The sequence below is a fragment of the Anabrus simplex genome, chromosome 4, assembly GCF_040414725.1.
Source record: "Anabrus simplex isolate iqAnaSimp1 chromosome 4, ASM4041472v1, whole genome shotgun sequence".
Classification (NCBI taxonomy): Eukaryota; Metazoa; Arthropoda; class Insecta; order Orthoptera; family Tettigoniidae; genus Anabrus; species Anabrus simplex.
The window spans coordinates 218,403,349-218,426,631 of NC_090268.1; the positions used below are offsets into that span (position 1 = coordinate 218,403,349).

The window sequence follows — 23,283 nt, forward strand, 5'->3', positions numbered from 1 at the left end:
ATAAATATTGGTAATGCATGATAAATAAAATGAAGGCTATGAGGTTATGCCATGTTGATGTGAACATAGAGTTACAGACCAGCTGATTTAATGTCGATTGGTGATATAACATGAAAGATTATGTATAGTTATTGAGTTTCAGATACTTATTGGTGTAGATGTAGGGACATTAAGAATTATCGCCCTATAGAACGTGAATGTCTCCCAAATAAATTGTAGATTGAGGAATTAAATTACGTCGAAATATTGGCACAGCGGTAGATGAAATGAGATTATTCATCATTATTAGTAGCACATATATAAATAAGTGGCACAATTCCACAGTTAATATCGATAGATTATTTTATGAGAGGCACTTATTGATAGTATATATGATTTCCACTGTCATGAACGAATTGATATAACAATGCCTAGTTAGTATTTCTAATTATAATAGTATTTTAGATTGTGGTAACAGTTTAAAGCCACAATGAGGAAACTTGCTGGTTATCTCGTATCTCGTAAGGTGAATACGAAGCCTCATATATGAAGAATCCTCCACATCCCAACAGAAATAAAGAAATTGCATTTATAAAAAATAACCTCATGACCGATTATCAATTTTATTAAGCAGTTCTGGAACATTAAATGTAGTTATTCGAATTATTAACATGACAGAACTTTAGTTTTTCGTCGCTTGTACTGCATCAGAAGTTAGGAAGGCGAAATGATGGATTTAATGAATTCAGTGAGGCAATAAATGGCAAATAATGAATGTAAGAATATAAAAGACCCCATTTCAACTATGTTTACAGAAAGAATCAATGTATATAAGATGGTTAATTATCATAAACCCATTTTCCTTTCTCTACGAGAGATATTTCAATTTTATTTTATTTTATCCAAAGTTAGCATGCTAATAAATTAGTGTAAGGATTATTTCTGAGTTTTTATTTTCAAATATAGGTAATGATATGTAGCTGTAAGGTAATATAACTATTTATGACAGGAATTATTGATGTGATATAACGAATGATGAAATGCATTGGTAGAGTTTGGGGGTTGAATAATATTTTAATGCACATGCTTTTACTCTTCAACGGAACCTGCGATAATATTATTATATTTTAAGGACGATGTTAATATTTTAGCCTGAGGAGCTGACGGGAACTTATACCAATCCTTTACTTGGATTAGGGGAAGGCTCTAAGTAATTATCGGCCCAACGTGGAGCTTAAATAGAAAGACACCGCTGGACCTAAAGAGAAGAGACGGAGCCGTTACCAGGGTATATCAGTAAGTCTCTCCTCTATGAGAGATGACGGAAGCGATGATAAGAAGTATGGTCCAGTGCACTACTACTGTTTGTTAATTATAGTTTATATACAGTGAGTCTCTCCTCCATGAGAGATGACGGAGGCTATGATAAGAAGTATGGTCCAATATACTACTATTGACTATTCATTACAGTTTATCAAAGTTGGACGAAAACACTCATCGTGTTGCGTCACTGCTATTTCGTTTCTCATTGTACGCCCACCGAGCTCGATAGCTGCAGTCGCTTAAGTGGGGCCAGTATCCAGTAATCGGGAGATAGTGGGTTCAAACCCCACTGTCGGCAGCACTGAAGATGGTTTTCCGTGGTTTCCCATTTTCACACCAGGCAAATGCTGGGGCTGTACCTTAATTAAGGCCACAGCCGCTTCCTTCCCATTCCTAGGCCTTTCCTATCCCATCGCCGCCATAAGACATATCTGTGTCGGTGCGACGTAAAGCAACTAGCAAAATTAAAAAAAATTAAAAATTGCACGCCTTGTTACACGAGGTGCAGGTATCAACAGTCTGCAGTACGATAGCGTCTCATACTCACCCACGGTTTTCAATTACATATGAACTGTGCAGGGGAAGAAGGGTGAATGTCCAGTTTGGTCCTTATAAATAAAAAGTGGAATTGAATATCTTAAACGTCACGGCGCTCTCTCACGAAGTTGTATTTGACTTTGGAGTGTCACCTTATTAAATGTCACTTGACGGGAGTTTACACACAAGAATTAAACTGTTGAATATAGAGTTCACCAAAATTGTTACTGAAATCACCAAGTTCAAGAATATATCACGAAAGAAACAACACTGTTTCTTTGTTACACACCTTTGAGTTACAATAAATTAATAATAAAATAAATCTGGAATCAATGATAATGGTAATTCATAATGTCATCTTAGCTTCCAATGGTAGTTGTTTATCCCACAGTAGTTGTCTTATTTGGTGGTAAAATTGAGTTGCCTTCCTAATTCGACTGCCCACCTCATATTTTGAACGGTTGTCTTTCGATACTATACTACCCAAGTACTTAAGCGTTGGAACACTGTCCAGTTTGTATCATTTATTCTGATTTGTGGTTTGTCATCTCCCCTCTGTAACTTCATCACCACCGTCTTAGCCTTGTTGATATTTAAATCATATCTCTTAAACACTTGACTTCATTTCTTCAGCTTTTCCTCATCATTTTCGATTTTACCCCAGATCACCACGTCGTCTACAAAGATAAAAACTTGCCAAGTCCTGCTGCTTCTTCCTTTATAGTGCCTTTGTTATAGCATCCATCACTGTGATAAATAGGAGGGGTGACAAAACACTGCCTTGCTGAACTTCTCTCTTCGTTTCAAACTATTTGGACAGTCCTCAACCCACTTGCACACAACTTCTGATTTTTTTTTTTTTTATACAGCATCTTCACTTTTGTAATAAGACTGTCACGAACTCTCAACTTTTTTAGGCATTCCCAGATACGATCCCCTGGTACGTTATCATAAGCCTTTTCGATGTCTAGGAATAGTAGAAAACGTGGTTTCGCTTTTTCCCAGTGCTTTTCCATTAACAGCAAAGATACGGTCTGTAGTTGTTCTTCCAGGCTTCAAACCATATTGTTCCTCTTCCAATAAAGGTTCTACTATTTCTCTTAATCTAGCCTGTATGACTTTTCGAGAAGTTTTAGACCATGAGAGAGCAGAGTAGTTCCACGGTAGTTGATGCATTTCCGTCTACTCCCCTTCTTGAAAAGAGATACGATTATGCCCTTCTTCCAGTCTTCTGGGACATTGTTTTCTTGCCATAATGTGTTAAGGCGTCTATGAAATGAAATGTCGTATGGCTTTTAGTGCCGGGATATCCCAGGACGGGTTCGGCTCGCCAGGTGCAGGTCTTTCTACTTGACTCCCGTAGGCGACCTGCGCGTCGTGATGAGGATGAAATGATTATGAAGACAACACATACACCCAGCCCCCGTGCCGTAGGAATTAACCAATTAAGGTTAAAATCCCCGACCCGGCCGGGAATCGAATCCGGGACCCTCTGAACCGAAGGCCAGTACGCTGACCGTTCAGCCAACGAGTCGGACAAGGCGTCTATGTAACGACTGGACTGCTGGAGTCCCTGCTGCTTGCAACATGCCTGCACTTAGCTCATCCACTCCAACTGCTTTTCCTTTCCTCATACTTTTCAGGACCTTTTCTATCCTCAGCCTTGTAATTGGTGTTATATGCTTCTACTTAATATGCGTTTCTTTTTACATTTAAGATATCCAAACATAATAAGCCTAGCAATGAAACGTATGATACTTTCTAAGGACTCACTAATGAACTTATATACGCACTTACGGGTTCGAAATTACACTTCTGTTCTCTTATTAATGTATACGTGAAAAAATAAATTTAATGAAGATAATTATTCTATTTGCAAATTTTCCATACCAGGTATGAGCAACGTGTGTACCTAGGGGCAAAAGATCCACAAGGGTCGACGCCCTGAACAAATATTTTTTTTTAAATGTGCGTACCTCTTGAAGGATAGGAAGTTTTGACCTATAACGGTTTAAGGGACACGTTCTTTCTAGTAGAACAAAGCTGTGATTTTTGAGGAATTGAGCACATTTGTTACTTTCGAGATTCATTAAATCTCAGCCTACCCTACAAGAAATATCACTCTTCGCCCCTGGTCTCTTCTGGTAAAATTCTGCCAAATCCTTCTCTTCTCACCAATTCGATTCAGTATCTCTTCATTTATGATTCGGTCTACCCATCTCACCTTCAGCATTCTTCTGTAACACCACATTTCAAAAGCTTCTATTCTCTTTCTTTCTGATCTGGTTATTGTCCATGTTTCACTTCCATACAATGCCACGTTCCAGAGTGAAGGCTTCAAAAGCATCCTTCTAATTCTTATGTCAATTTTCGAAGTGAGAAAATTTCTTTTCTTAAATAAAGGCCTTCCATGCTCCTGTTGGTTTGCACTTTATGCCCTCCTTACTTCTGCCATCGTTAGTTATTGTACTACCCAATACAATACAATATTTACCTACTTCCATTAAGACTTCATTTTCTTAGCTAATATTTCCTGCATCGCCAGAATTCATTCGACTGCACTCCATAACTTTTGTTTTTGATTTATTTATTTTCATCTTGTACTCCTCCTCCAATATTGCATCCACACCATTCTGCAATTTCCCCATATCTTCTGCAGACCCAGATAGAATAACAATATAATCGGCAAATCTCACAGTTTTGATTTCCTCTCCTTGGATTGTGATTTCTTTTCTAAATTCCTCCTTGATTTCCTATATCGCATATTCTATGGTGTAAACATTGAAAAGGCAAGGGGGAAAATTCAGCCTTGCTTCACTCCTTTCTGGATTGCTGCTGCTTCTTTCATAGCCTTCGATTCTTATCAGTACAGATTGATTTTTGAACAGATTGTAGATAATCTTCTTTCGCGGTATCTGATTCCGATCACCTTCAGAATCTCAAATACCTTGATCCTATTAACATTATCGAATGCCTTTTCTAGATCTATCTATATATAAAACAACATTTTTATCTGCATACTGCTCAGAATTAAAATAAAGAATGGTATTTCTGTTTCGGACGTATCCACAGTAACAAGGAAATGCACCTTTTAAGTTTCCGTCATCCCTGTCTGTCTGTCTGTCTGTCTGTCTGTCTGTCTGTCTGTCTGTCTGTCTGTCTGTCTGTCTGTCTGTACCTTACCGCTCATTAATTTTAATACACCTAATAATTTACATCTAATTCCCTGTAGATAAGGTATAATGCACTAGTTATGCCTGAGTAAGCAGCGGAATAGAACAACACTTGTAAAACATGTCAGGTTTATATGTTTGCTTTCATGTAAATGCTATATTACCCTAATATAACGTTGTGTACATAAACAACAGATACCTGAACTGGTATGTCTGTTCACCTAGTTCACGACTGAAGGCACCTCTGTTGTTCCCTGTAGTGTTGTGCTGTCCGCAGTGTACTTCAGGCGTTGCTAAGATACATACCATTTGCTTCCTGCATTTCAGTTCATCAGTGACAATTAAGCTGCCTCTGTGGATCAGTGGTAGAGTGTCGGCCTCCGGATCCCAAGATAGCGGGTTCAAACCTGGCAGAGGTAGTCGGATTTTTGAAGGGCGGAAAAAAGTCCATTCGACACTCCATGTCGTACGATGTCGGCATGTAAAAGATCTCTGGTGACACATTTGGTGTTTACCCGACAAAATTCATTAAAACTCAGCCATAGACGCCCAAGAGAGTTTCGTTTACTCGGTCTGCCATCTAGTGGGCCTAGAGTAAAACGGAACGTCGAAATTGACGAGCAGACAGCCAGATGCCGTCAAATTGAAATGTCTGCACACGGTAGCTGAGGCCATACGATTATTATTATTTAGTGACAATTGACAGTGTACACATCGTTACTATGGCTCCAAGAGTGGAGATATCCATAGAAAAACGTGCTGCAATTACTGCAGCACTCAGACAAGCAGGTATATCAATTCGCCAAATTGTGAAACAATGTAGCGTGTCTATACTAGGAGTGCAATACACAGTTCACCACCAGACGATAACAGGTAGCAATAAGGACAAACCACGACCAGGACAATCTCGTAAAACAACTAAAAGTGATGATAAATTCATCAGAATTACTAGTAACAGAAATAGGCTCAACACAGCGCCACAAATTCGCGCAGAATTAGTAGATATGAACAAGAAACAAATATCTGTTGCAACAGTAAAAATGACAGTGGTTGAAGCCGGCTTGAGAGGATGTGTGGCAACAAGGAAACCCACTTCTGAAGCCCATAAATAAAAAGAAGAGCCTAGACTGGGCTAGAAAATTTCGTAATTGGATACATGAAGAGTGGAACAAATGTGTTGTTCACAAATGAATCGAAGTTCGAGATTTTTGAAACCAGAAGGAGGAAATTTGTTCGCCGATGCGAAGGAGAAAACGTGGCCCAGTAGTGCGTTCTACCTGCGGTTAAACACGATTGAGGTTCTATTATGGCTTGGTGGGGTATTTTTCAGGAGATAGAGTTGGAGACATTGTGAAAATAGAAGGATGTATGGATCAGAAACACTACCACCACATATTCCAGTATCATACAATACCATGTGGATTGCTCTTGATAGGGAAAGGGTTCAGCTTATAACACGATAATGACCCAAAACATCGGTCCGCGTTCTGCAGAAGGTACATTGCATCAATGAAAAAAAACAGAAAGTACTGAAAGATATCGTCTAGCCATTCCAAGGAAGGCCCGGATTGTAATCCCATTGAACTGGTCTGGGATGAAGTGGACAGGTGTGTGAGGGAAGTTCATGTATCCAGCAAGGAACATCTCTGGAACGTTGTGAAGGATATGTGGAATCATATAGACTCAAAACACCTACAAAAACTGATTGACCGCATGCCTCGAGTTTGTGAGGCAGTCATTAAATCCAAGGGAGGTACTTTGATGAAAGTAAAATATAATTACTCAGTTTAGACGACAGAGTTTCCTGAATTTTTTATATATGTTTAAGTTTATATAATTATACTTTTGGAGAAATGTATTTTGTGTTGTGTTCATATCTGAAATATCAGATAATATTCATTGTGTTTTGAAATTAATGAGCGGTAGAATATGTATGTATGTATGTATGTATGTATGTATGTATGTATGTATGTATGTATGTATGTATGTATGTATGTATGTATGTATGTATGTATGTATGTATGTATGTATGTATGTATGTATGTATGTATGTATGTATGTATGTATGTATGTATGTATGTATGTATGTATGTATGTATGTATGTATGTATGTATGTATGTATGTATGTATGTATGTATGTATGTATGTATGTATGTATGTATGTATGTATGTATGTATGTATGTATGTATGCATGCATGCATGCATGCATGCATGTATGTATGTATGTATGTATGTATGTATGTATGTATGTATGTATGTATGTATGTATGTATGTATGTATGTATGTATGTATGTATGTATGTATGTATGTATGTATGTATGTATGTATGTATGTATGTATGTATGTATGTATTGCACCCATAACCCCAGATCGGATACAAATTTAATTAAGAAATATTCTTTTTTACTGTGGAATAAGGCTTCAGCAATTCATAGAAAATACTTTGCCTTCTTCACCGGAAATAAGTGATCCAGCAAAAACATGGCAAGACACACTCTGTGTGCCGCTTTTAACACGATAGCAGTCAGATAGCAGCAGGCTCAAGATAAAGCAAAACGGTACCAGATGTGTGTGGCTGGTACCTTCACACGCAATAGACGATCTCGTGGAAGAGGGACAGAGACGTTGACCACCCCTCACAGAAAAATGGAAGAGTCGAGCTCCACTAATGGGAATTTAGCGATGCTCATATTTTCACCAGTAACCTGAAAGACATGGATTTATTTAGAACAGTCACCGAAAAGTATTAATATTATCAGTCCGTGTGAAGTGTCTTAGAAGGAACGAATTTTCAGACTACTAAGCATGGGTGGATTTTAATTAAACTTGGTATTACAGTTTTAGGAAAGGTCGAGTAAGTTGTCCAAGAATGTCACCGGGAGGGTGTACGGGGGTGCTTCACAGGGGGCCTAAAATTGGTTTTACACGAAAACATCTCATGGCAAATTTTTAATACCTTTCTCCGATACAATGAAAAATAAAGTAAAAAAACAGTCGCAGTCATGTGAAAGTCCAAGTACCGGTAAATAGCTTCATATATTGTGAACGTAAACTGATAAAATTACCCACATATTTCGCTCATTTACGTGCCGAACAGAAACTATGTAGCCCGCAATAGTGTCCCCGATGAACAGTCCTACACCACACACTAACCTTACTCTTTTTAACACCGGTCAAGAACATTTTATAATCTGCTACCTCTTCCTCGTTATATCCCCCTACCCGAATATCATTAACTCCTAACACATCCAGACGCATCCTCTTTGCTGACGCAACCAGTTCTACTTTATTTCCTCCATAAGCCCATTAATATTGATAGCTCCCATCGAATTCCATTTCGTTCGCCAAATTGTTTCCTGTCAAATGGAAGTGGGACCCAGTTATTCCCATAGGTCAAGAGGTTGCTTAAAATGGTGTGAGCTCGGTAAATTCTGTGAAGCAGGATGCTACTCTAGTTGCACATAGTCGAAGCGAGGATCTCTGCTCTAACGGATTAGGGACCACCGCGTGATTGTATAGTCCTAGCCACCTGAGCACAAGCAGGGTCATAATTAAGAATATTTCCGAGATGCCCACCCCTATCCCATCTCTCAGAACCACTTACTAGGCCACTCAGCCGTTGCGCATGCTTCATGTGTTCAAATTCATCAGACGTGAGTAACCACTCTTCGCATAGAGAGAAGGATGTACATTTATCAGTTGGTTCATAATCAACAACATAATACACGACAGAAATACTTTAGGTAAAAGTCAGGGGACCGCGGTGGCCATGAAATACAACTGTTGACGAGATGCTGGTGTTGAGTAGTTCTGTCCAGTGAGTCAGGGTCCCAAAGAGTAATTACCAGGAACTGGAATGGGCAGGTAGGTAACACTCGGTAAGTACACCTGTATTTTCTTCTTTCTATGTGAAGAATTTCATCCTGAAATTTTGCCGTTGAGCTTTGATACACCGTGTGAAATTTTGTATCATTGTAAGTTTAGTGATGATTCAAACAACATGTTCGCATTTGTAAACTATAGCACTCAAATCAGCTGAATAGACTTGGCCGCATTGCTCTCGCGTCGTAATTCTTACCAATATCGGAGTTTAACAATATTCTTTGGACATGGATTGTTTTATTCCGTTCTTGTAATGCTGAATGCTTTTCTACAAATTAACTTTTTTTTCTTTTTGCTTCTTGAAATGCAGTGAACAAGTTTTTTCATACACAATACACGCCAGATAAAGTGTATCTGACAGGCAGGACTCAAGAATGGAACAAACTGTTGACATTGCCGGAGTAGCTTTTTTCACATTCTGAAAGCCTGTCTTGGAGAGAATAAGCAGGGAACACTGCCGCACTCCAGTATTGTGTATTGCTGGCGGCCTGGATTTCGCTGTACAAGGAAGAAAAGATCAACTAAGAATCAGTGGATAACTCAGGAGATACTAAACCTGATTGATGAACGACGAAAATACAAGAATGCTAGAAATGAAGAAGACAGAAAAGAATACAGGCGATTAAAGAATGAAGTGGATAGAAAGTGCAAGATAGCTAAGGAAGAATGGCTGAAGGAGAAGTGCAAGGATGTCGAAGGCTGTATGGTCCTGGGAAAGGTAGATGCTGCATACAGGAAAATCAAGGAAACCTTTGGAGAAAGGAAATCTAGGTGCATGAATATTAAGAGCTCAGATGGAAAGCCACTTCTAGGGAAAGAAGACAAAGCAGAAAGATGGCAGGAGCATATCCAACAGTTGTATCAAGGTAACGATGTCGATAATTTGGTTCTGGAACATGAAGAGGTTGTTGATGCTGATGAAACGGGAGACCCAATTTTGAGGTCAGAGTTTGACAGAGCTGTGAGTGACCTAAATAGGAACAAGGCACCTGGAATTGATGATATTCCCTCTGAATTACTGACTGCCTTAGGAGAAACCAGCATGGTAAGGTTATTTCATTTAGTGTGCAGGATGTATGAGACAGGAGAAGTCCCATCCGATTTTCGGCAGAATGTTGTTATACCTATTCCCAAGAAAGCCGGTGCTGACAGGTGTGAAAACTACCGCACCATTAGTTTAGTATCTCATGCCTGCAAAATTTTAACACGTATTATTTACAGAAGAATGGAAAAACAAGTTGAAGCTGAGTTGGGAGAAGATCAATTTGGCTTCAGAAGAAATGTAGGAACACGTGAAGCAATCCTGACTTTACGTCTGATCTTAGAGGATCGAATCAAGAAGGACAAGCCCACGTACATGGCATTCGTAGATCTAGAAAAGGCATTCGATAATGTTGATTGGAACAAGCTATTTATGATTCTGAAGATGATAGGGATCAAATACCGAGAACGAAGAATTATCTACAACCTGTATAAAAATCAGTCTGCAGTGATAAGAATCGAGGGCTTTGAAAAAGAAGCAGCAATCCAAAAAGGAGTGAGGCAAGGCTGCAGTTTGTCCCCTCTCCTTTTCAATGTTTACATAGAACAATAATAATAATAATGTTATTTGCTTTACGTCCCACTAACTACTTTTACGGTCTTCGGAGACGCCGAGGTGCCGGAATTTAGTCCCGCAGGAGTTCTTTTACGTGCCAGTAAATCTACCGACACGAGGCTGTCGTATTTGAGCACCTTCAAATACCACCGGACTGAGCCAGGATCGAACCTGCCAAGTTGGGGTTAGAAGGCCAGCGCCTTAACCGTCTGAGCCACTCAGCCCGGCTTACATAGAACAGGCAGTAAAGGAAATCAAAGAGAAATTTGGAAAGGGAATCACAGTCCAAGGGGAGGAAATCAAAACCTTGAGATTTGCCGATGATATTGTTATTTTATCTGAGATTGCAGAAGATCTCGAGAAGTTGCGGAATGGTATGGATGAAGTCTTGGGTAATGACTACAAGATGAAAATAAATAAGTCCAAAACAAAAGTAATGGGGTGCAGTCGAATGAAGGCAGGTGATGTAGGAAATATTAGATTAGGAAACGAAGTCTTAAAGGAAGTAGATGAATATTGTTATTTGGGTAGTAAAATAACTAACGATGGCAGAAGTAAGGAGGACATAAAATGCAGACTAGCACAAGCAAGGAAGAGCTTTCTTAAGAAAAGAAATTTGCTCACTTCAAACATTGATATCGGAATTAGAAAGATGTTTTTGAAGACTTTCGTGTGGAGCGTGGCATTGTATGGAAGTGAAATATGGACGATAACTAGCTCAGAAAGAAAGAGAATAAAAGCTTTTGAAATGTTGTGTTACAGAAGAATGCTGAAGGTGAGATGGATAGATCGAATCACGAATGAAGAGATACTGAATCGAATTGGTGAGAGGAGATCGATTTGGCTAAATTTGACGAGAAGAAGAGGTAGAATGATAGGACACATCTTAAGACACCCAGGACTTGTTCAGTTGGTTTTAGAAGGAAGTGTAGGTGGTAAGAACGGTAGGGGTAGACCAAGGTATGAATATGACAAACAGATCAGAGCAGATGTAGGATGCAATAGTTACGTAGAAATGAAAAGGTTAGCACAGAATAGGGTGGCATGGAGAGCTGCATCAAACCAGTCTATGGACTGATGACTCAAACAGCAACAGTGGATATACTTATCACATAATCTGCGAGGTCGAGTTACTGGACGGGAGAAGACGGCCTTGTGAGTCCTCCACATGAACCTTACGAAAAAAAGAAATCACCTGCAAATAAAATGAACAACAGGACACCTACAATGCCAACACTACTTGATGACCGTCTCGTCAAAACAACGCCCATGTATCCCCTGCCTGTCGTAAGAGGCGACTAGAAGAAGACTCGGGGGCACAAACCACACTCTGGGGTCTCGTGTGTTGAGACGTGAGATGTGATTCCTACTACGAACTGAAACGGAAAGCAGAGCGACCGAGGAATGGAGAACTGCTGCCAACCAGCCTCACGCTGATGATTAGAGAGAGAGAGAGTAGAATCACAGAATTGTTCCTTGTTAAGTATGAGTTCGTTAGTTACAGAACTAACCTCATTGCTATCACCCTCTTATGCACTTTCTTGCGCCCATGAATAACATCACCGAGTACCTAATATACTCTCTTATTCTTGTATATGCAAACGGTCGTAGCCGTGTTGAAACACCGGATCCCATTCCGAAGTTAAGCAACATTGGCGTGGTCAGGAGTTGGGTGGGTTGCCGCGCGCTGTTGATGGGGGTAAGGGAATGGAGGAGCGGAAAGGAACTGGCCACCCTACCGCACGTAAACTCCGGCTCAGGAACACCTCTGCGGAGGTTCGGACCTGCCTTCCGGCAGAACACACCCTTACCTTACCTTAACGACTCGAGACACTGCCACTATCACAAGTTGTAGACTTTATCACTTATTAGTTTTTGAAAAGTTGTCGTTCTACTTCAATACGACATTCACGTGATGAGTAAAGAAAGTACACTATGGGGTCTTATGCCGGCCCCGTGACTTACGGGTAGCGTGCCTGCATCTTACCCGGAGGCCCCGGGTTCGATTCCCGGTCAGGTGAGGAATTTTTACCTGGACCTGAGGGCTGGTTCGAAGTCCACTTAGCCTACGTGATTAGAACTGAGGAGCTATCTGACGGTGAGGTAGCGGCACCGGTCTAGAAAGCCAAGAATAACGGCCGAGAGGATTCGTTGTGCTGACCACACGACACCTCGTAATCTGCAGGCCTTCGGGCTGAGCAGCGGTCACTTGGTAGGCCAAGGCCCTTCAAGGGCTGTTGTGCCATGGGATTTGTTTTTGTATGGGGCCCTATGAAGTCCAAACTCACAAGTAACGCACAGTAAGACTTCGACTATTGTGGGAACTCCGGCTATCACCCAAACTCTGAAGATCGTGACAACAGCAAGCTAATGCCGATTGGTGTGTTTGCAGAGATACTTGTGTCATCTATCCTATCGAACCTTCCTTGGCCAACTCTTGTTCTTTTTCGAACTCGACGGTATTGAGTTCGCGAGGCCTAGGAAGTCATTCATTTCCACTCCCTTCCACGTCCTTGTCTTTGCTTGGTCGAAACCTTCATTTTTCGAAGTGCTGAACTCCTTACCCATTTTCCTTCTGTACTTGTACTTGCTACACTTGAGTTCAGCAGTCATGCTCGAGCTTATGTGAGGTGCAGATCCCTCAGACGGTAACTATCATGTTGAAGAAGACGTACTGACCTCATCATTATAATCATCCTACTACCATGATCTCTGGCGGTACACAACATTTTTACCTAACTACCTGTCTAAATAAATACTAAAACAAAAACAAAAAAACACATGCAAAACGTATCAAAAACAAGTAATATATAAAAGGAAAAGAACAAAACATGATTGAATGAATGAATGAATGAATGAATGAATGAATGAATGAATGAATGAATGAATGACAAAAGTTGGAAGAAGAGAAAAACACAAGGCAATAACTAAATTCTCTACTTTATATGATTTATTATAGATTGTCTTTATGTTCCTCATAGTGTTTTGAGTTCTCACTCATTTGATATTTTAATAATTTTTAAAGTGATTTTTATTTGTGCTGCGTTGTTAGAGTTTTAGACTTTTTACAGTGCATTCTTTATGGTACTAAAAATGTTATTCAGATAACCTTTAAATTACGTAATAACAGTTTACTATGATGATGGTAACGATAGGTTATGATCGGGATTCCATCATAATCCTAGAAGGCTTTCTTCTAAAAAATTAGAAACTGCACACTTATTTATATTTAGAATGCCTGTGGTACTTCCAGGTAACATTTTAATGTGAGTGACGATTTGTGATACGAAGTTCCTTGCAAGCAGTAGTGTATCACGGCTACTTCAACTCTTCGAGAATGTTCTGTGGAAATGTCTCAAAGGAAAGCACATATCCCTCACAACACAGAGCTAGGGTACGATTGTTGTTAGGCAATCTTAATGGAAAAATAAACAATCTGCTGTCACGCCACAACAATCACCCAACCTTGAACAAGGACTTGGATCTGTAGAGAATGGAAAGCACAATATTCTAATATCAACACGATGACGAAAGGTTTTGCTCCACAGTACGAGAGTTTGCCCAGTTCTTGGCCCAGCCCTAAACACCCTGCAGTGCTCGCAGAATAAACGAGCCTTCGGCAGCCAAATCAAGTACGAAGATTGCATTAATCGAGAAGGATATTCCAAGATAAGTGAAGAAAAGAGTTGCGATAAGTTACCAGTACCAAAACAAGCGTAGTTTCTTTACTATAATCAACGACGGAAGACTGTGTGAGGTGTGTTAAATAACAAGAACGAAATGTGTAAACAAAATATATTCTTTCTTTCTTAATCTGCCTACCCTCCAGGGTTGGCTTTTCCCTCGGACTCAGCGAGGGATCCCACCTCTACCGCCTCAAGGGCAGTGTCCTGGAGCGTGAGACATTGGGTCGGGGATACAACTGGGGAGAATGACCAGTACCTCGCTCAGGCGGCCTCACCTGCTATGCAGAACAGGGGTCTTGGTGGGGGATGGGAAGATTAGAAGGGATAGACAAGGAAGAAGGAAGGAAGCGGCCGTGGCCTTAAGTTAGGTACCATCCCGGCATTTGCCTGGAGGATAAGTGGGAAACCACGGAAAACCACTTCCAGGATGGTTGAGGTGGGAATCGAACCCACCTCTACTCATTTGACCTCCCGAGGCTGAGTGGACCCCGTTCCAGCCCTCGTAATCACTTTTCAAATTTCGTGGCAGAGCCGGAAATCGGACCCGGGCCTCTGGGGGTGGCAGCTAATCACACTAACCACTACACCACAGAGGCGGACAACGAAATATCTAACTATGATATTTCTCCTCTCAGTTTTCAGTACCGAACAGCTGTGAACGTAGGTGTCTGAAGTCTAGCAAGTATGTTTAGACGACACTGATGATGATGATGCTTGTTGTTTAAAGGGCCCTAACATCGAGGTCATCGGCCCCTAATGGTACGAAATGAAAGAACAAAAATGTCAAATTCATCCACTGACCAAAAGAAAATAATGTCGTCATGAAGAATGAATGGATGGACATGAACCCAACAAAAAAAATAGGAAACAAACAACCAAAATACAGTGGATCAGACTCAAAGATCATACATAATTGATTACTGACCAAGGGACCACTCATAAAGCACGATGATGCTTGAGTCGAAAGGGGTGCAAAATCCATGTCTAAGGCCCCACAGAATGGTACTTGTCGCGAGTAAAGTAGAACCATGATATTGGCATGTTGGGGTACTAATCAAAAGTAGCGAAACTCACGGTGTTCCACACAAGACGGTACTACTCACAAGTATTGTACTTCGTACAGGTAACGCAGACCTATGGTGTTTCTCACACAATGGCGCCACTCAGAGCCAACGCAAACCAATGAGTTTCCTCACCTAGGTGTACTAGGCACGGATGCCGGTCCCACTGGCCCCGTGGTGTTCCTCACAGAGTGGATACTAATCAAAGGCAACGCAGACCCACGGTGTCGCTCATATAGTGGTACAACTCACAGGCTACGCCCAGACCCGCGGTGGTGCTCACATGGGTACGACGCACGGGTACTGGAAACCCCCAGGCCACGCTCGTGACTACTACTAAACACAAACCAATTTCGTACCGAACATAGTGGTACAACTCGCAAGTACAGGCAACCCATGGTGTTCCCCGCGTGATGGTACGAATCAAAAGTAGTTTCATGGTTCTAATTCAATCATCCCTTGGTCGCCCCTTTTAGTCGCCTCTCACGACAGGCAGGGGATACCGTGGGTGTATTATTCGTCAGCCTCCCCCACCCACAGAGGGTGTGTGTTTGGTCCGCGAGAGGTATTTTATTTCCCTCAAGTCCGCTGGCAAGCCGGTTAGGACCCCCCTATCCGCCACCTGGGACGCGCCACGTGGGAGTATCACCTCTCCCCCTGCTACGCCAGCGTAGCAGGTTCGTGGTAGACGGCACTGAAAACACAACTGTCACTAAGCAAGAAGTTGCAATGGCGGTGAAGAGTTTTACTATTGACAGCTCCAGGACCAGTGTTTTCGAACCCCACTGTCGGCAGCCCTGAAGATGGTTTTCCGTTGTTTCCCATTTTCACACCAGGCTGTACCTTAATTAAGGCCACGGCCGCTTCCTTCCCACTCCTAGCCCTTTCCTATCCCATCGTCGCCATAAGACCTATTTGTGTCGGTGCGATGTAAAGCCAATTATTGTAAACAAAAATATTATATGTTATGAGGTAATGGCACTAATTGCATTCGTCATTCTATCAAGGTCTGTTGTCCCGGAGTGCTTGAAAATATCTAGGACTGTGTTGATGCTTCTGACGTGTCAAAATGCGATCTGTTCTCTTTTGCGAAGAATTATAGAGTGTGTTCTCGACAAACGTTTGCGAACATTGCAAATATCAGCGCATGTTCTCCTAGAACTGAAATTATCATCTCTATCCTAGAATCAGTACTCTCCTCAGCCAAATGTGACAAGAATTATATTGTTTTGGCATTTTTAGACATTACAAAAGCATTTGTCAACATATGGCAAAGCCTAAGAGACTATTCAACTTTATAATGGATTTTCAGGATGAAAACGCTACACAAATATAAAGCCAAACCAATCATTATAAGACGGGGTTCAGCACTCTCTCCGGTTCTCTATAATATCAAATTTTCTAAGTGCTGTCTTCAGAACAGCGTTTAGAAGACTTTGGCTATTCGATTGAAACTGGACTTCGCTGACGACACTGTGATAATTGCTAAACATACAAGAACCCAAACCCCATAGCACTACAGCCCTTGAAGGGCCTTTGCCTACCGTGCGGCCACTGCTCAGCCCGAAGGCCTGCAGATTACGAGGTGTCGTGTGGTCAGCACGACGAATTCTCTCGGCCGTTATTCTTGGCTTTCTAGACCGGGGCCGCTATCTCACTGTGAGATAGCTCCTCAATTATAATTACGTAGGCTGAGTAGACCTCGAACCAGCCCTCAGCTCCAGGTAAAAATCCCTGACCTGGCCGGGAATCGAACCTGGGGCCTCCGGGTAAGAGGCAGGCACGCCACCCCTACACCACAAGGCTTATTAAACTTGCAGTACACAGATTTGAAGAGATCGATCCGAATATAAAGATAAGTAAATCCAAATGCATATCTATAAAACGTGGTGCTCTTCAGTATGAACCACTACAACTCTACTGATTTCGATCCCCAGAAGCTGAACAAGAAACTAAGCTCCTCTCCCTCGCTACAACCATATCAGAAACTTACTGGATTATCCTCGTTTACCTGTCCAACTCTCATTTATCCCCTCCAGACAACACAGTCTTCCAGCAAAATTTCTCTCTTGCGCTGATAAACTACCAACAGATACCCGAGACGGCATGTTGTTTTCTCCAGAAGGCTTGTCCTCTGCAAAAACTACTCAGGAAGCATCACGTATGCCATGTCTTTATCAGCTCCAGTAACATTTACGTAGTCCACACACGCAGTTTCAATGTTGGAATAGATGAATGCTTGCATTAACTAGATCTATGTAGTAAAAAGTCCGACTCAGAACTTGTAAGTACCCGGCAACTGAGACAAGACGTACTTCTGAAAGACATGAAAGATGGTGCTCCTTAAGAGATACACACGACAATCAACAGGTGGGTGACAAGTACCGAGGGATTATCGAGCAGTGAATGCAGAGAATCACAGAAATCATAGCTAACGTTTATCCAGTACGGACATCACCGAGCAGGTAATGTCTTAGGTGCCTGCAAACATGCTGAAGTCCTTAGAAATGCCCCCCCATCACCATATACGACCGTGATCGCTGATACCTTAAGGGATCGTCAATATCATGGATTTGCGCTCGACGGATCCTGCAAGCGAACAGCCATTCCAGCTGGCTCGACCCATAGTTTCGTAATTGACCCTACAGTTAGAACTGAGGCCTCTGAAACTCAACCAGCGGATGTTCACGTCTACGAACCCAGAGTTCCATACTACAGCATCTATACAAGTACAGTATATGGTTGAGCTAGAGGCACAATGACACCACAGTTCTGTGAGCTGTTCATGCTAGACAATCATCTTATGAACACGGTGGCCTTGGCTGCTGATAAGGGTTCCGTTGTTATTTTGATGAATCATTTTTTATTAACTGTTACGACTGACATACAGATATTCCGTTTACTCTCTGCTTATGAAGACACACTATAGCCAGTGTTCGAAATGTTTTGTCTACTGGGCACCCTCCGTCTGGGGGAAGCTTGTATCATTGTAATTCGCTATCCTTGAGGGAGTTACGATGAATGGAGCCTGAGTTACAGCGGAAAATGTGGTGTGTTAATTCATAACCAACAAACAGGATTAGGGTTTACCCTCAAGACTGTGAATGCTTTGTAGCAGATTCACCCAAAGATGGTCGCTAAGTGTTCTCTTGCCCACTTTTCCTTGCATGACTTCCATACGTATGCCAGCTGCATTATTCATCGCACGGGAAAATAGTAGCGAACTTCCATGAGCCCCCTAATACCCTTTAACTGGGCTCGTAGAGTATTGTAGTCGCTTAGCTGATGGTTTTGCACCTGTACACGTGATGTTCGAAACACGGGCGATCCTGCGTTGATATTTTCTCCTGGAAAATAATGAAGTACATCAGAACATAAAGCTGAAGAAAGTTCTAATAATAAAAACCTAAAAGTACGAGAGAAGAAGCGGCGTGACGACCAAGTGTCACTGACTTCTTCTTAGGGTGGTGCGCTTCGAAACCTGCGCAACGTTTGTAGCATTCTTGAAATGAATAGCTCGGAATGTTCGTAAATCTGAAGATCCCCTGGCTATGATCACGATATCAACAGTTACGTAAAACTAGAGGTCCTATGGCTACGATTACGTAAAGCTGGAGGCCCCATGGCTATGATCACGATATCAACAGTTACTTAAAACTAGAGGTCCTATGGCTACGATTACGTAAAGCTGGTGGCCCCATGGCTATGATCACGATATCAACCGTCACGTAAAACTAGAGGTCCTATGGCTATGATTACGTAAAGCTGGAGCCCCCATGGCTACGATCACGATAACAACAGTCACGTTGAAATGGAGCTCCCATGGCTACGATTACGTAAAACTAGGGGTCCCATGGCTACGATTACGTAAAGCTGGAGGCCCCATGGCTATGATTACCTAAAGCTGGAGGCCCCATGGCTACGATCACGATAACAACAGTCACGTTGAAATGGAGGTCCCGTGGCTACGATTACGTAAAGCTGGACGCCCCATGGCTACGATCACGATAACAACAGTCACGTAGAAATGGAGGTCCCATGGCTATGATTACGTAAAGATGGAGGCCCCATGGCTGTGATCACGATAACAACAGTCACGTAGAAATGGAGGTCCCAAGGCTACGATTACGTAAAGCTGGAGGCCCCATGGCTACGATCACGATAACAACAGTCACGTAGAAATGGAGGTCCCATGGCTACGATTACGTAAAGCTGGAGGACACATGGCTACGATCACGATAACAACAGTCACGTAGAAATGGAGGTCCCATGGCTATGATTACGTAAAGCTGGAGGCCCCATGGCTACGATCACGATAACAACAGTCACGTAGAACTCGAGGTCCCATGACTATGATTACGTAAAGCTGGAGGCCCCATAGCTATGATTACGTAAAGCTGGAGGTCTCGTGGTTATGATCACGTAAAGCTGGAGGCCCCGTGGCTATGGTTACGTAAAGCTGGAGGCCCCATGGCTATGATTACGTAAAGCTGGAGGCCCCATGGCTATGATCACGTAAAGCTGGAGGCCCCGTGGCTATGATCACGTAAAGCTGGAAGTCCCATGGCTATGATCACGTAAATCTGGATGTGCCATGGCTATGATTACGTAAAGCTGGAGGTCCCATGGCTATGATCACGTAAAGCTGGAGGCCCCGTGGTTATGATCACGTAAAGCTGGAGGTGCCATGGCTATGATTACGTAAAGCTGGAGGTGCCATGGCTATGATTACGTAAAGCTGGAGGCCCCGTGGCTATGATCATGATGTCAATAGTCATGGAGAACAACACATTTGTTTTGGAGAGTGGGCTTGCTTGAGGAGAATAAGATTAATGAAGACATTGAGATAAGGTGAAGGAGAGCGAAAAATAGGTTGTTATATCGCAAAATATCAAGATTTTCCTCATTACATTACCGCGATGTGTTCTGTTTTACGGTGGCCCGGTGAGTGATGTGGTTGTATTGGAAACTCTGTACTTCACATGACATGATTACGTAAAGCTGGAGATTCAGTGGTTATAATCACGTAAAGCTGGAGATTCAGTGGTTATAATCACATAAAGCTGGAGATCCAGTGGTTATAATCACGTAAAGCTGGAAGTCCCATGGCTATAATCACGTAAAGCTGGAGGTATGGGCATCTTAAGATAGGTACTTTTTTATTTTTAGGTGTTTTCATTTACTTTATAGCATTTGGCATTTTTGTATGTCACAAACTAATAATGCTCCGCTATAACCGGTCCCAAGCCCGGTTGAGAAAGTAGGAGGGACTCTGGTTACACGCTGTAGAGATCTAAATTGACAACCGTATAAGCAGGGAGTAGCGACGAACACCAAGAAGTTATCAGAGGGCGGGCACAGACGCTGAGGGGAAAGCCCCCCCCCCCCACTGTGCTTTGGGAACTGTAGGCCAATAACCCGCATCTCCGAGGAAACATTGTTACTGAAACTACAACAAAGAGAAACCGGACGAAAATTTAGATGACGATTTTTGGCATGAAACGGGTCACAAAGACCAAGGATAACCTGGAGGAAACGTGTGGAGGAAGAAATGATGGAGGACGGCAAATCCTGGGCAGACTTACAGCTGATTGCCAGGAGACGGAACCAATGGAGCACTTCTGTTGCAGCCCTTTGCTCCGAAAGGGAACACAGGATATAAGTCAAGTAAGTCAAATTAATAAGGCGGGAACATTACGGTTTTGTTGTAGCCATAGAACTAAAAGCCACTTTGTTGTTGAATTACATGTCATACAGAGGGCGTTCCGAAGAATGTGCGAAGTGATCGGGACTTGGATAGTAAGTTCAAAACAAGACTAATGGCACTATGACATACATTCTACGTCTTCATAGACAGGGACTTCTTTTTTGCTGCCAGTCAAGCACAAATTTTATGTCGAAAGTTTGAGCCAAAGAAGAAAACACTTCACTTCCGAACACCAGAATAACACGATCTTGGTGTCCGCTGCCTTAAAAGTAACTATCGCGAAGAACGTAGTATTACAAATAGAGAAACGTGCTCAATTTGTCCATATAAAGGGCCGGGCTGAGTGGCTCAGACGGTTAAGGCGCTGGTCTTCTAACCCCAACTTGGCAGGTTCGATCCTGGCTCAGTCCGGTGGTATTTGAAGGTGCTCAAATACGTCAGCCTCGTGTCGGTAGATTACTGGCACGGAAGAGAACTCCTGCGGGACTAAATTCCGACACCTCGGCGTCTCCGAAAACCCTAAAAAGTAGTTAGTGGAACGTAAAGCAAACAGCATTATTATGAAATGAAATGGCGTATGGCTTTTAGTGCCGGGAGTGTCCCAGGACATGTTCGGCTCCCAGGTACAGGTCTTTTGATTTGACACCCGTGGGCGACCTGCGCGTCGTGATGAGGATGAAATTATGATGAAGACGACACATACACCCAGTCCCCGTGCCGGCGAACTTAACCAATGATGGTTAAAATTCCCGACCCTGCCGGGAATCGACCCGGGACCCATGTGACCAAAGGCCAGCACGCTAACCATTTAACCATGGAGCAGGACAGCATTATTATAGCATATATATATAGGTTATGTTAGGTTATATTTCTCCTACAAATGACCATTGGAAAATGACGCTTTGCTTTAATAATAATAATAATAATAATAATAATAATAATAATAATAATAATAATAATAATAATAATAATAATAATAATAATAATAATAATAATAATAATAATAATAATAGAACATTCACAGAAAAAATACGAGGATACATTCCACAGACTTATATTTTAGGAAACAAGACGGAAAATTGGCGCTTACTAATAAAGAAAACTGCCAAGAACTTGCACGGTACTTCTCAGAACTTCTTAACTGCCCCGAACCCACTGAAAGATTTCTTGAAGAATCATCCAGTTTCACTCACCCAGAATCACCTGCACCAAACCAGGAAGAAATTCAGAGCCACATTAAACGACTAAAGAACAACAGAACCTCAGGAAGAGACGGGATTGTTGCAGAATTCCTTAAGAATCTTGGTCCAAATTCACTCAAGGAACTTACAGAAATCATACAGAAAATCTGGAAGAATGAAAAACTCCCAGAAGCCTGGAAATGTGCCTTGATTCACCCACTTCACAAAAAAGGAGACAAAACTAATGTGAACAACTATCGGGGAATCTCCCTCCTTGAAGTCGGCTACAAAATTTTCTCTGCATGCCTGTTGAAAAGAATACAAGAACAACTAGAGCATAAAATTGGTGAATATCAAGCTGGGTTCCGCCCTCACAGATCATGCACTGAACAGATCTTCAACCTCAAAACCGCTCTAAAATTCAGGGCCCTCAGAAACCTTCCAATCATCTGTACCTTTGTAGATTTCAAGAAGGCTTATGATTCAGTTGATCGTCAATCTCTGTTCAGCATCCTGAAAGAACAGGGACTAGACTCCAAAACGCTAAACTTGACCAAACAGACCCTCACTGACACGAAGTCAAGAGTGAAATTCATGGGAGAAATCTCAGACGAATTCCTGATAAAAACTGGTGTCCGGCAAGGAGATGGACTATCACCCCTCCTCTTCAACCTCGTACTAGATAAGGTGATGAGGGAATGGGAAAACGAACTGAAAGCACAAAATAGCTGGAACCCAGTAAACATCGGGACACGAAAAAACAAGCTTGAAATTCCATGCTTAGCCTTCGCGGATGACCTGGCCCTTTTGTCCAGCGATGAAGTCACAGCAATAAAGCAAGTTGAAATTCTCCAAGAATGTGCCAGAAAGGTCGGACTTCATATCTCCTTCCAGAAAACTGAATTTTTCTGTGCAAAACTAGACATCCATAGTCTCAATACAAAATACGGACAAATCAACAGAGTCCCTCACTTCAAATACCTGGGCGAAATCCTCGAACCAACCGGACAAGAGAAAATAGCCCAAAACAACTGTGTCCAAAAACTCAGAAGAGCTTATGGGAGAACAAGAGAAATCTACAACAAAAAATGTATGTCTCTCCACGTTAAGATTAAACATTACAATACTGTAATCAAACCGGAGGCTTTATATGC

At 41.9% G+C, this 23,283-nt stretch overlaps 1 protein-coding gene and 1 pseudogene across 1 annotated transcript in view; one reads left to right on the forward strand and one right to left on the reverse strand.

The window, feature by feature from the left end:
* Positions 1-23,283, reverse strand: part of LOC136872592 (inactive dipeptidyl peptidase 10) — a 782,685-nt gene that overhangs the window by 746,535 nt on the left and 12,867 nt on the right. The window lies entirely within an intron of this gene.
* LOC136872236 (uncharacterized) overlaps positions 20,738-23,283 on the forward strand; it is a 52,349-nt pseudogene continuing 49,803 nt past the window's right edge.